The 14,760-nt window shown below is 37.1% G+C and overlaps 1 protein-coding gene across 7 annotated transcripts in view; it reads right to left on the bottom strand.

Moving 5' to 3' along the window:
- The window catches only part of DIAPH2 (diaphanous related formin 2), a 339,062-nt gene that overhangs the window by 121,309 nt on the left and 202,993 nt on the right, over positions 1 to 14,760 (bottom strand). The window lies entirely within an intron of this gene.

Below are 14,760 nucleotides of genomic sequence, written 5' to 3'. Positions count from 1 at the left end.
TGTGCCCAACAAAACTTTACTTTCTATAGAACTGTTGATTGTATGGCATGGTACGCAGGTTGTGCTCCTTGAGTCTGGTCTTGACCAAAGTGTGAACACTGAACCTGCAAAGAATAAGGAAATAACACCACTTATAGAAACACATTTTCCCCATGAGATCAGCAGCAAGTCTTACCAGATTTATTTATTTAAAAGTGGTTATACTTATAACACAACAAGAAAACAACACATAAGCCATGGTCAAAAAACAATGTAAAAGATTATCTGATTACAATGCAGAGAGAGAGAGATCCCACATAGTAATGTACAGATAATAGCAGCTATCTACTGTCTTCTTCTTTTTGCCATTTTTCTTAGCTATCACAAGACATTAAAGGTGAATACATCTGGAACAAAAAGGCAGATGACCACCATTGGTTTAGAAGGTTCTTACATTTATCTATTCACACTTTGAAGTCAGGTGCAGGGAAACCACCAGAATAGGTTGCAGGAAAGCTTTTTTTTTTAACCATCAAAATGGTCAGATACAAATAGGACATACATAAATAAGAATTATGGACTTAATTGCCTCTAATCCTACAACACTGCAGCTCTATTTGCAGGCTATTTCAAACACAAGTAGGGAACCCTAAAAATTGAGGTAGAGCAATTAAATGTATACTTAATCCTCCCAGCAGAATAAGTAGCTTACAATATTTTAGAAGTGGGGGTGTTAGCAATACAAAAATTTGTTAAAACATGTGCTTTTTTCAGTGCTATTGGCTGAATATTACTGTGCCTTCCCATGCAGTGAAGTAAAATTAAACAAGGAATGGTTTGCATTGTTCCAAGTGCCACTATTCTGTTATAGCAAGCACACTGCAGCTTTTTATTAGCAACTGAAGAGGACTGGAAATCAACCTGAGATCTACTTAACCTTCACAACAATTGCAGTTACAAATTGCATAATTGTTACCTAAAGCGGAAGGAAGCAATCCCACACAGAAGTTAGACTTTTAGAACAACGTGAAAGCAAATAAAGGTTAACATTCTATTAAGAGAATAATTAAGGCATATTGCTCCCATTCTTGTTTCAAATTAAATAAATGCTTCATTAAAAGTTGTTGAAAATGTAGCTTTTCATTTTAACCAATGGCAGGATGAATGGTTGTGTTACAGTGGTGGGTTTGGCCTTGAACAAGCTGCTATTTGCAAGTGGCACACTGACTTTGGAAAGGTTTTCCATATCAGGTGTAGCAGGTAACAACAGGGCTGCTCACTCAAGCATTTGACTAAAGGGTGTTTCTCACCTGGTTAACATAGTTGTGTCTATGTATATTGTTGATTTACTTAAGCTGTATTTAAATGAAATGTTCCTTTATTGTAATTTAATGTTGTATCTTATTCTGGGATTGCGTGAACAATGAATCAGTTAAATAAATTAAGTGTTCACTGCACACCAGTACCACATTTTCCGTATTTCTGTCAATGTTCTTCTAGCACACCAAATCTTTAAAAGTCAGGCCAATTTATATATCTTTCTGTCTATAAAACTGCTGTTTAGATCTACACAACATAAAAACATCCAAATACAAAGCACACAGAAAGGGGATGCATGTATTTACACAAAGGTATGCACTCATATTTTAGACTCGACCTGTCAAAGTTTTGGCTTCTGTTTTAAACCTTTTTAAGAATGTAATCTTGATGTGCTGTAAATAGAGTGATAAACTATAGAGTCTTCCAGTGATATATTCTACTTACTATTTTTGGTAACTGATTTCTAATAAAAAATGAAGCAGCTCTTAAAATTGTGTTTGGGGTGGTGGGGCAATGGATCAAACATTCATAGTTCCTTTAACGTAAAGAATTATAGACAAACCATTGCAGAGAAAAATGGTAAAAAACACTTTTTAGAGTTGAAACTACAATAAGGTTTCAGACATTAAAGAGGGTTGGGACAAAATGAAGAGCAAATTATATATATCTGTGATCCAAAGAACTATGAACACAGCTCCAAGAGTCTAAGTGGGCTATGGACTTCTATTTCCTTCAAAGAGCAGTTCTGCATCACACACACCCCATCATACCACAGGTTAACGTATTTTGAAACCCAGGAGCTTCAGAATCTGTCATGTAAGGTTGATGGACAAAGACTAGAGATATCTTGATTCAAAAATCTGCTCAGCCACAAAACTTACTAAGCTTTTTGCTAAGTGCTTTTTGCCTTAACCTAACCTGATGCATAGGGACGCGGGTGGCTCTGTGGGTTAAACCACTGAGCCTAGGGCTTGCTGATCAGAAGGTCGGCGGTTTGAATCCCTGCGACGGGGTGAGCTCCCGTTGCTCAGTCCCAGCTCCTGCCAACCTAGCAGTTTTAAAGCACGTCAAAGGGCAAGTAGATAAATAGGTACCACTACAACGGGAAGGTAAACGGTGTTTCCATGTGCTGCTCTGGTTTGCCAGAAGTGGCTTTGTCATGCTGGCCACATGACCCGGAAGCTGTATGCCGTCTCCCTCGGCCAATAACGTGAGATGAGCACGCAACCCCAGAGTTGGTCACAACAGGACTAATGATCAGGGGTCCCTTTACTTTTACCTTTACCCTGATGCATAGGATGGCTGATATGTTGAAGAAGTTTGGGAATGATGGAGGAAACCATGTACACTGCTCTACACTGGGTAGAAAAAATAATAAACACAATTTTCTCAGTGGCTAAAAGTGTCAAAAAATCCATAAAACCTATAACATAACACAAGATTTAGAAAACAAACAACCTTTAATGCAAGATACAGAAATGCATCTAAACTATGTAATAATGTTGTCTCTCTTGACTGCTAAGATGCAGGCAAGTGAGGTTTCTATTATTCAGCTGTCAAGGAACTCCCATTTCGAAATGTCGAGTGCCTACTGCGCATTTGTCTTTTCCCTGTGGAGGAACTGTATGAGGGGATTTCACTTGCTCACTTTTATCAGACCTGCTTCCATCTTAAAGTGGTTGTCTTCTCCTCTTATTAGCAGAAAGTAAAAGCCAACAGGCAGGGAAACAAGCAAAAAGGGGAAGCTGTGTAAAGGAACTGAGAGGAAGAAATTAAATTTTATTATTATTATTATTATTATTATTATTATTATTATTATTATTATCCAGTAGCACCTTAGAGATCAACTATGTTTGTTTGTGCATGCACATGAAAGTTCATACCAAGAACAAACTTAGTTGGTTTCTAAGGTGCTACTGGACAATATTTTTCATTTTTAAAATATATTTCTACTACGGCAGACCAACACGGCTACCTATTATTATTATTATTATTATTATTATTATTATTATTATTATTATATTATACAAGTTGGCTGTTGCATATGGATTTGTGCTAAATATCAGCCAGTCATATTACAATATGAAGAGAATTTGTTGCCAACAAATTTTGTTTTACAAAAGCGTGTCTGATCTGTGACTGCACCTGGGTGTCTGCTAAGAAGTAAATTGTGACGTGGGTGGCACTATGGTCTAAACCACAGAGCCTAGGGCTTGCCGATTGGAAGGTTGGCGGTTAAAATCCCCGTGATGGGGTGAGCTCCCATTGTTCAGTCCCAGCTCCTGCCCACCTAGCAGTTCAAAAGCACGTCAAATGCAAGTAGATAATAGGTACCGCTGCGGTGGGAAGGTAAACGGTGTTTCTGTGCGCTGCTCTGGTTCGCCAGAAGCGGCTTAGTCATGCTGGCCACATGACCCGGAAGCTGTCTGTGGACAGACGCCGGCTCCCTCGGCCTATAGAGCAAGATGAGCGCGACAAACCCAGAGTCGTCCGGGACTGGACCTAATGGTCAGGGGTACCTTTACCTTTTAAGAAGTAAATACTTCTCTTTTTAGAAGGCCTTTGGGCTGCAAAATCTTGCAGAGCATGGGTTTTTACATTATATAGGTGTACCTATTAAAAACAAAAATGTGATTCTGCTCTCATTGTTTCCTCTTTGTCACAACACTGAGCTAGTTTACTCAAATTCATACTTTTGGAGACTTTTAATAAATATTTTAAAAGTTAGCAAGCTGGTGGACGTTATTCCGGTTACTAAATTAAGTATGTGTAGAAAAGAGAGAAATGCTTTACAAAGCCTGCAAACAATGAAGATATGAATGGAATGACGTGGCGAGGGAGGGATATCTTTCACAGCAGGCAGCATACCATTGTCAGCATAGAATATAAAGGACTAGGGAATAACCCGATGGAATAAATTGGCACTGACACCGAAGTGAAGAGGGAAGTGACAAACGAACAGCTTCCAGAGAACAGCTGACATAACTAATTTAAAGGGAACATGTGAAAGAGTTTTCAAGTTTTCTCCTTCATACCACATACTTCATAATACGATATGGAAGCTGCTGTTTTCTGAAGATTTTTTTTTTAATAGTGCACACTGGTCCCAATATGAATTAAACAGACTTACAGAACAGCAGGAAGACTACATGGTGCTATTATTAAAGAAGGGAAGTGTCACTTTCCAATATGCATATCCAAATATTCTTATTGACTCTGGATAAACCACCACTTACAAATCCATGAAAGCTCTGCAGACTTCTACCAGTTCGTTTTTGTAGCTCGGTGGAACAGAAAGGGAAAGAAAATGAAAAGGGCAGCTGGACAACAACCTTCCTTTTGTGGGAGAAGGCAACAAATAAGGACATGCTTCTGAACAATAATTCTGCTCGAGGTGTAATTTGAAACATTTTATGTCTCAACTAACACCTGTGCTTTGTTAATTTCCTTCATTTTTTGCTGCATATTTGACAGTAAACACCACTATACAACTGGATGTTTATTAATCACTGTGTGCTGCCAGTGGTGGGAAAAGAAAGGAAGGGGTTGGAAGAGGTTTGCAACTCATGCAGAGCCACTTCTCAATGAAAGAACCCCAAACAATCATAGGGAACAAAGAACAACTTGCTATTTATAAATATAAAATACACTGCAGTAGCTAAGTAAAATAACACAAGTAAATGTTTCTCTTTAAAAACCAAGGTTTGCTATAGTAACAACAACATAAGCAACACAAACAAAAGATTGACCATTGACATGCATAGCATTATGATGAAATGAAGTGACCTCGCTATATAGTTCTTTCATTAACAAAAATACATGAATATTCAGTAGGAAGAGTGGGAACAAAACAATTTGGTTTTCCTATGTCCTGTTCCTTGCAGAAATCACAAGGCAGATGTAGCACATATATGACATGTATAAATGTTTTATGTGCTTCTCACAGTTTACCACAACCCTTTTTCAATGATGTCATCCATTAATTCCAGATTGTGAAGCTTAGTAATCACCAGCAACTCTTACCGATAATCCCTCTCAACAAATTGTTAATTCATACAACTGTACAATCTAATTGGCTCCTAGCTTAATGCAGTTGTCATTTGAGGTGCTTGCGGCAAGCACAAATTACTGTCTTGAATGCCAGAATATCATTTTAAAACAAATAGGCAAGCCTTGTCAAACCTTGACCCTAACAGTCGAATCATTTGTGAATGATGACTTCGAAGAAAGCACTACTTAATTTGAAGCGAGTTTCTCCAAATTAAGTATGGACAGGAGCATAGCCTAAACCATGTTAAACAGGACATGTTGATACACTGATATACAGAACTGAACTGGCCACAGCAGTAATATAAACAGAGGCAAATAAAATAAACCTTGGACAGAATTTTTTTACCTAAAGTTAGACTTTTAACCTAAGCAGATTTCATTAGAAATTACTTTCAAAGCAACTGACACTAACTTTGGAAGCAACTTTCCTCACATATGGCTCACTAAGCTGTGGCACATAAGACTCCATGCCAAAAAAGGAAATAACAAATGAATTAACTAGTAAGCTCATGGGAAACACTCTGATATTGGAACTGCATTTGGTCTTAGCCAAAAGGCTGAGTAATAGTAATTTAATGTTTGACACTCCAAAAAGTTTAACTGAGTGTGTTTAATGAAGGCACACTGAAAATTTGTGTATCTCTCACTTCATAAATATCTGACCTTTTCTGGCCTTGCTGTAAAGCCTGGTTTACACAATTAGTAAATACATTAACACAAATACATTTACCCATTTTAAATCTTAATGAGCAATGGTAAAATATATTTGTGAACCCTGGTTTGTGCAAGAAGATTCAATAACTGAGAAAGATCAACTAAGAAACAAAGCAAACTTTGACATTTGGGTTACTCCTAATGTAGCATCTAAAAAGTGATTCACAAAACTTCAGCTGCATTGGTTCCTGATTTCACTGTGGATGATATCTATGAGTATACACTTCACATGATTTGTTACAACATTGTTATGCATGTTGAAACTGGCTCTCACAAATACTTAATTAAGAAAACTGACTGCAGTGGAAGGCACCAATTACACCACTTTTTCTGTCAGAAAGTGTTTTTCTGAAATCAAATAATTCTTTACATGTTATCATGAAGATTCTACAAGAGCAGTAAACTAAGCTTGGTGAGAGAGAAAATGGCATTCATTTAATGATCACATTGCACTGGTGTAAATCAGTCATGAAGGTAGAACGTGTTTCAATTTTTCTCTAAGAGGGCATAATCAAGAGTTTATTCATCTTACAATAAACATGAAGTTTGTTTGGAACGAGTTCAGCAACTCAGTCACACCAATATAATCAGACCCCGTTTCCTCTCCCCTCCCACCCCTCTCTCCACTCCATGGGAAGATGAACATAGAGAGTAACAGGGTGGTATGTTAAATATCATGTATTCTGGCACTTCTTTGCTTATGCTAAGCACCTGTTTAGTTTAGTTACAATTCTCAAGACTAGGTTCTATTAGCTCAACTTGTGTAGTATGGCAAGTCTGGATTGGCACTGCTATTATTCCTAGAGATCCAAAGCAGCTCAAAAGATTGAAAAACTGCAACAAATTGGGAGATGAAACCACACAAAAAACTGCCAGCATAGAGGAAATGGGGAGGAGGGGGAGAGATGAATGAACATGCTGAAACACACGCACACAATTTTAAAATATTGAACACAAAAAGGGAGACAGCCCTTTCCAAAAAAGGGAAGTCCTCCCATACAAAAAACCCACTTTTTCCTTTGAAGGAAAAAAGGAGGAGGAAAACAACAGAAAGAAAATATATGAGCTGATCTAGAAGCAGGCAGGATCTTTCACAGGTGAGGAGAAGGCATCATGCCAGTTGAATCATGACAACAGGCCCTCTTTTATTTCTGCCAGGAATGTGCACCACCATCTTTATTACAGGACTCTTCTGATCAATTACTGTCAAATTCAAAATCTCCTAAATAAATAAATAAATAAATAAATATACTCCACCCATCTGACTAGGTTGCCTAAGCTACTCTGGGTGGCTTCCAATATACAAAGCACAACAGAACATCACACATTAAAAGTTTCTTGATACAGGGCTGCCTTCAGATGCCTATGGAAGGTTGTATAATTATTTATTCCTTTGACATTTGGTGGGAGGGTGTTTGCTTGGTTCCCTGTAACTTCATACCTCACAATATGGCCCTCGGAGCTGGACCTCAGTGTCTGGGTTAATGATTGGGGTGGAGATGCTTCTTCAAGTATAAAGGGCTGAAGGTGTTTACAATTTTATTCATGTATCCAAAAGCATAGAAATAGTTAGGGCTTCTGTGCCGTACCGTCTACGTTTGAGAAAGAAGTATAGACTCTCTCCTTGTTAAGTATGACAACTTAATACAAATCAGACTGTACATCTGAAATGGGGAGCCTCTACATGTTGTTAAGCTTTAACAGTCAACAGCCAGCAGCACCAGCCAGTATGACCAATAGCCAGGACTGCTGGAAGCTGAAGTCCAACAACATCTGAAACATCATCACAGGTCCCTTGTTCCTGATACACATCTAAATAATTACTGAAAATGTAAAAGAAAATATTTTAAACAGTTGGTGTCTGCTGCCACATCAAAATGTATAATTTAGTTAGAGTACAAAGATGTACTCCATCCACGATTCAGCTAGTTCCTTTAAATATTTCAAAGAGCTTGGGTGAACCCCAAAGGAATCTGATGGTGGGATCTACTTTCAGCTGTCATCCCAATCATGGTTGGGATTCTTTTTGCAGCTTAATCCTTTAAAGAAGAATCACAAGCTAAGAAGGGTCAATGTGATGGCTGAAGTGCACTGGTACAGACATTTGGTACATAATGTAGACTGAATGTAATAGATTGCCAGATAAGTGGTGGATTGAAAGCAAATTCTGACATTATAAAAACTCCATGATATCTGCTGACATACTCTAGCAAAAATGCATTATAAGTAGCTACGCCACAGAATGCTCACACTGTCACTTCACAGTGGGATTCTTTTCCTTTGGGACTAAAGTTATTTTACTATATACCATATTTTTCCATGTATAAGACTAGGTTTCTTTCCTAAAAATAATGTAAAAAAAAAATAGGGGTGTCTTACACATGGATAGTGCCAAGGATAGACTGGTGATTGGTTGTTGCCACAGAAGCAGAATTCTGTGTAAGGCAGAAAAAAGGGGTAATAAAAGATACCATGGTGTCTGGAGCAAATATGTGCAATCTGACTGTTATCCATGTTCTCTTTCCCTTTTTTCATATAAGGTTGAACAAGATTTTGAATATTACAAGATGGACAAATTATGCATATTTAATTCCACCCACCTATAACAGGGAGCAAGATTGAAAAAGAAGTCAGAAGAGTTTAAACACGTACAGTTAAACAATGAATTACATCTCCAATATTTGAAGTTAAAAAGTAAGAACTGTATGAAACACTCTAATTTAAGAGCCTGGTGACCTTTTGGTACCAAGATATGAAAGAATAAAGATTGGAAATGAAAACGTGGGTTTTGTTTCTTTTAGAAATAATTTTTCATCTCTGGAAAGTATAATATGGTAATTCATCATCATTCAAAGAAATAAAAAATACACTACAATTTAAGCACTTGTGATTTGCAGAGTTCATGCTATAAATGCTTTGGCCCTATCTTGGCAAAGAAACATTTTGTTTGATTCTTCCTTCAAGGATTTTCAGAAGAACCTTGTATAAAACATATCTACATTGGAAAATATACATATTTCCAATACTGCAGATAATAAAGCCTTTGTGGGAAGCATTCTATTATTTTTTCTTCTGAATATATACCGTACATCTTTGCATTCTTTATTCTCTACAGTAGACTCAAGTAAAGGCTATAACTAACAGGCAGTACTCATGGTTTGCATTTATGAAACCACACAATTTCTATTTAATGAAAAACTCTTCTCTATTAATATTGCCAGGATGGTTGCATTGAGTCATTGACAAAATTTGGGTGAGACAGAAACATTTCAAATAAGAAAACTATGACTACTGCTCTGTCTTTGTATAAGCAAGTTTGCTACGGCTCTACTTCCTATGAGCATTCATATGTGTTCAAAATAAGAGACAGGTAGATCAAAGTTTGCATTTATACAAACCAAAATTAAACAAGTTAAGAAGAACCTTGCTGGATCAGGTCAGAGGCCCATCTAGTTCAGCACCATGTTTTCATAGTGGCCTACAATATTCCTATGGGAAGCCTGAACACTGGACCCAAGGGCAACAGCATTCTCCACTTGTATGATTTCTAGCAACTAGTACAGTGGTACCTCGGTTTACAATCACAGTTGGTTCCGGAAGTCTGTACTTAACCTGAAGCGTACTTAACCTGAAGCGAACTTTCCCATTGAAAGTAATGGAAAGTGGATTAATCCGTTCCAGACGGGTCCGTGGAGTACTCAACCTGAAGTGTACTTAACCCAAAGTATGAGTGTAATTGGTTCTGGAAGTCTGTACTTAAACTGAAGCGTACTTAACCTGAAGCAAACTTTCCCATTGAAAGTAATGGAAAGTGAATTAATCCATTCCAGATGGGTCCACAGTGGTTGTAAACCGGGGCGGTTGTAAACCGAGGTATGACTGTATTCATACACATATTATCTCTGATACAGTACTGAAAGCAGCATTCTACCACAATTTTTCTCCATGGCAGCAAATAATTTACCAAACACAAAATATGGTAAGAAAAATGGAACTCTGGTGTACTTTCCCTGGACAGTAGATTAGAAAAAAAACAAAAAAAAACCTGCCACAATATATAGAGAAAACTTCATCAGTAGAACAAATAAATAAAATGCTTATTTATGATACAGCATGAAACTTAATATTGTGTTCTGCTTTCACATTAATTAAACATGACTATTTGGATAACACTTAAAACATGTCACAAATTGCTTACTAAAAATGATGAGAATCTGGCACAAATGCCAAGCAATCTGGGAACAGGACCCAATGGCATTTTCAACCAGTGCCCTTGTCAATCAAACTCTAAACCTGAGGGCAATTTTCTCATCCTGATAGACTTGGTTCCCTCCCTTTTTCAGTTTTAAAATATTTTTTTTAAAAAAATATTATTTATTGTATTTACTTTATAAAATTTATACATTGCTTGATTGTAAAAAGCCTCAATGTGGTTCACAGAAAGATAAAACAATAAAATCAAGAAGAAAAAAACATGTAACCATGCTTTAAAAGAAATAGGTTCTGAGTCAATAGTTTTCACAGCCACCACTTTGGGCCCACAATTTGACAAGTGGAAAAATTATCTGAAACATCAAATCCCTACCAGCCCTCTATCCCAACAGTGAATGAATGCCAATAGGTTACAGCCAAACTCTTAATGTTAACATTTCTCTACTCATCTTATGCTCAGGTCTATGCTCTGATAAACTCTATATTTTGAGTTGCTTCTGAAGATGATATGGAAACTTCAGCTGGTGCAGAATTCAACAGCCAGGTTGCTCACTGGGGCAAAACAGTTGAGCATACAACACCAATTCTCACTTCACTGCACTGGCTTCCAACTAGCTTCCAGGCCCAATTCAAAGTGCTGGTTTTGACCTATGAAGCCTTAAACAGCTCAGGACCACAATACAGTCGTACCTTGGAAGTCGAACGGAATCCGTTCCAGAAGTCCGTTCAACTTCCAAAATGTTTGAAAACCAAATTGTGGCTTCTGATTGTCTGCAGGAAGCTCCTGTAGCCAATCAGAAGCCGCGGAAGCCCCGTGGACGTTCAGTTTGCAAAAGAGCGTTCGCAAACTGGAACAATTATTTCCAGGTTTGCGGCGTTCGGAAGCCAAAATATCTGAGTTCCAGGGCATTTGGGATCCAAGGAAAGGTGATAAATTAGAACTTTTAAAGAATACTAATAGGAAACCCTAAATCTCAATGATTCCTTTGAATTAAGCCATGTCCAAAATCCTGTGAACTAGGTGCCCTTTTCACCTTACTCAGCACCACCAGCTCTACAGCAGATGCACTGCAGAATCTTTGCCCTGAACACCATATTGGACAAATGTTTAGCTAATGTTTTTACCATCAAGACTCTAGCAGAGTAATTCCATTTTGCAGCACACAAATGCTTCATATGAACAGATTTTCATGGAAACCCTTGTGTATTCACGTAACCATAAACTCAAACAAATGGGCAAGATATAGTTTTAATAATATGAAGCAATGTCAGAAATAACATCCACTACTAAGACACAATCAGACCAAACTATTTTGTGTTAGATTAAGACACTCTTAAGTGAAGGCAACTGCTGTTTTTCTCATCTCCCTACTCATATTATAATACCCTCAATAAACTAAAAAGGCATGCAAATAATTTGGACTATTAATTATAATTTGAATGCAGCTACTTAAATCATCCTAGAAAGTGGTCAGAGTGGCATTCAGTTTACATAGAGTAAAGGTTCAAATGACCCAATTTACTATGAAGGTGGCTTGATCTTGAGTTTTTTAAAAGTTGTCTGTTTCTACTATAGCTGTCTCAGTAGCTTATTAGAAATCAGAAGAACAAAATTAGTGTAAAAAGTGCACAGAAAAACCACACTTTCAGTGTCTCAACCAACTGACCCCTCCTACCTCTAAAGACTGTTCTGTTGGCGAAAGTGGCTTTTGAAAACAGCAAAAAAAAAAAAGAGAAAAGGTTTACTATGAGTTGAAAAAACACTTTTTCAAAACTTTCTTTAGAGGTAAATAGTATCTAAAAGTAGCCATTAATTTTAATGAGAATAGCTTTGTTTTAATTTAATTGCAGAAAATGCTTTATCTGCACTTTAGGACATAATGTAAAATGCAATAAAGTCATTAATTATGAAAACTAGAATAATCTTAAGGAAGAAGCTAGTCTTACTTTTAGAGTTTTTTTCATTTAAAGGTGCACTATATAAAAATGTAAAACATTATCCCACTTAGAACAGGGTTAATAAAATTAAAACACTTAATCATTAATTAATTTCATACCTTTTAACTTACAAAAATATTATAGGTGTATCTGCAAAGTGGTCATAGCTGTATTTGAATCGGCAAAAGGCCTTAAATCTACTCGTCATCTCAGCTTCTTAGGTAATGAAAGAGCAATCTGCTGGAAATTTATGAGACTTCACAAAGTCCAAAAGGCTCTGTGTTGCCTTATTTGTTGTAACATGCTCGACAGCTTATTTTAAAGAGAGAGAAAACTTATAACCTACCTTTCATTGTACATGCAAATGTTATTGATTAAACAACATTGTATGCTTGTTTCAAGACTTAACACCCAAGGAGAGAAGTATCAAGTTCACAAATATTACCTGTTTGGTATGGGGACAAATAGAAAAAGACGGCTTCACCCCAGTATGGTTCCCCTTTATCACATACACAGCCCAACAAGACAATGACAAAAATCCACCAACAGCATACGAATCAATATGGTTAACCTGACCCAAAACACTCACCCACCCCACTCACACACAAAACAAAGACCACCACAGCCAACCCCAAAGGAACAACCATATCCTAGGCCAACCCCAACATCACTGACCATCAAAGGAACACAAGTGAACAACAGAGAACCTACACAAGCGACGCTGACAAAAAAAACCCCACACTTATTCAGCAAAATCGAAACATTGTCACCCAACCCCACCCCTCCCCTCCCCCCATCTACTTTCCTTCCCCTCTCCTCACCAATGCCTCGGCAAATGAAACTGACTTGTAAAAATGCAAAGAGAGACATTGCACATATCTTTGTAAACCAAGAAAACCCTTAAAAAAATTAATAAATATTAACTGTTGCTAAGCCCCAAAACAACCTGACAAAGATCTATCAAACAACCTTCTTCAGAGAATGTCCTTTTCCTCATACCAGATACTTGTAGAATAACATCAGCACAAGTACCTTCTTAGCTTCCTGGATCAAACCAACCAACTCTGGTATTTGTGTCCTTTTTGAATAGCTAGAAAGAACAGAGACTCAGATAATTATGGAGTAACCATGCTGGGAGTATCACGGGGCTACATGAATCAATTAACAACAATTTTTAAGTAATGAAAAATCTGCCCTGATTAACTGAGTACAGATTTTTTAAAAATAACAATTAATATATGTACTTATTAAAAATAAAAATATGTATATTAGCACAACATCTTGATTTATGTTTTTTTGGCAGAATATTATGCCAGAGGTAACCTGGCCATTAATCTGGAATGCAGCAAAAGCCTTTATTTGTTTGTTTGTTTTTTAAAAATGATTGAGAAAAACTCTGAACAATGGAAAAAGAACATCTAAAATTTTTCAGTGATAAAATAACTCATTACTATATAACAATGATCACTACATCTCTCTTGATTTTTTTTAAAAAACAAAAACTCCCCAGATTCATGGTCAGAAACTATAATTGAAGTTCTTCCTAACCAAGGATCCTAAATTATTCCAATCATAGTGATAGATTTCTTTACTAAACCAAGATGCCAGTATATGATCCTCCATAACTGAAAGTGTTTGAGTAGCAAGAACCATTTCAATAAATGATTCCTGGTGGCAGATTTAAAGAATGGTTTGACATCCTATATAAGGACTCAACAGTGATTTTTTTTGTGTGTGTTAACAGTTATTTCTCAAAGGCATTAAGATTAGAGAGTGAAACATGTCCAGGGTGCCCATTATCTCTGTTGTTGCTCGCATTTTTTTTAGAACCAACAGCAAGGTTGATAAGAACCAACCAAAGGATCAATGGATTTAACTTAGGGTTGAAAGAATTCAAGATTTCACTGTATGCAGAAGATACAGCATTTTTTTTTTTAAAAAAAACCAACAACCCAGAAACATCAATACATCAACACCTTTCGAGCAGGATCTGGTTACAAGATCAAAAATACTTAATCAGTGAGTTTCAGAATAAACCTGACAACTCAAGTGATAAATACCTTCTAGAATCATAGAATCATAGAATTGTAGAGTTAGAAGGGACTCTGAGGATCATCTGGTCCAACACCTGCAAGGCAGGAACCCAGCCCACAGCCATCCCTGGCTGGGCTCGAACCACCAACCTTCCAGTTGACAGCCAGGTGTGCTGACCCATTGTCTACCAAGACTTCGGATTTCAATTAAAAATAGAGCAATAGAATACTTAGGGGTTTTGTTGCACCCACATTCACAAATAACCACTGATTATAGCTACAATAATAAAAGCACGCAAATAGTCTTAAAATAGCTGAAGATCTTTAAAGGTGGCAGACACTACAACTTTCTTGGGTGGGTACAATATCAGCTATCTCTATGAATATTCTACCCAATCTGCTATTCTTACTATCCAAAACTTAATTCTCTACAGAAGAAGATAAAGGTAAAGGTAAAGGGACCCCTGACCATTAGCTCCAGTCGTGACCGACTCTGGGGTTGCGCGCTCATCTC

This window comes from Zootoca vivipara, chromosome Z2 (assembly GCF_965207765.1).
Source record: "Zootoca vivipara chromosome Z2, rZooViv2.hap1.1, whole genome shotgun sequence".
Lineage (NCBI taxonomy): Eukaryota > Metazoa > Chordata > Lepidosauria > Squamata > Lacertidae > Zootoca > Zootoca vivipara.
This window is presented reverse-complemented; position numbering and strand designations above follow the sequence as displayed.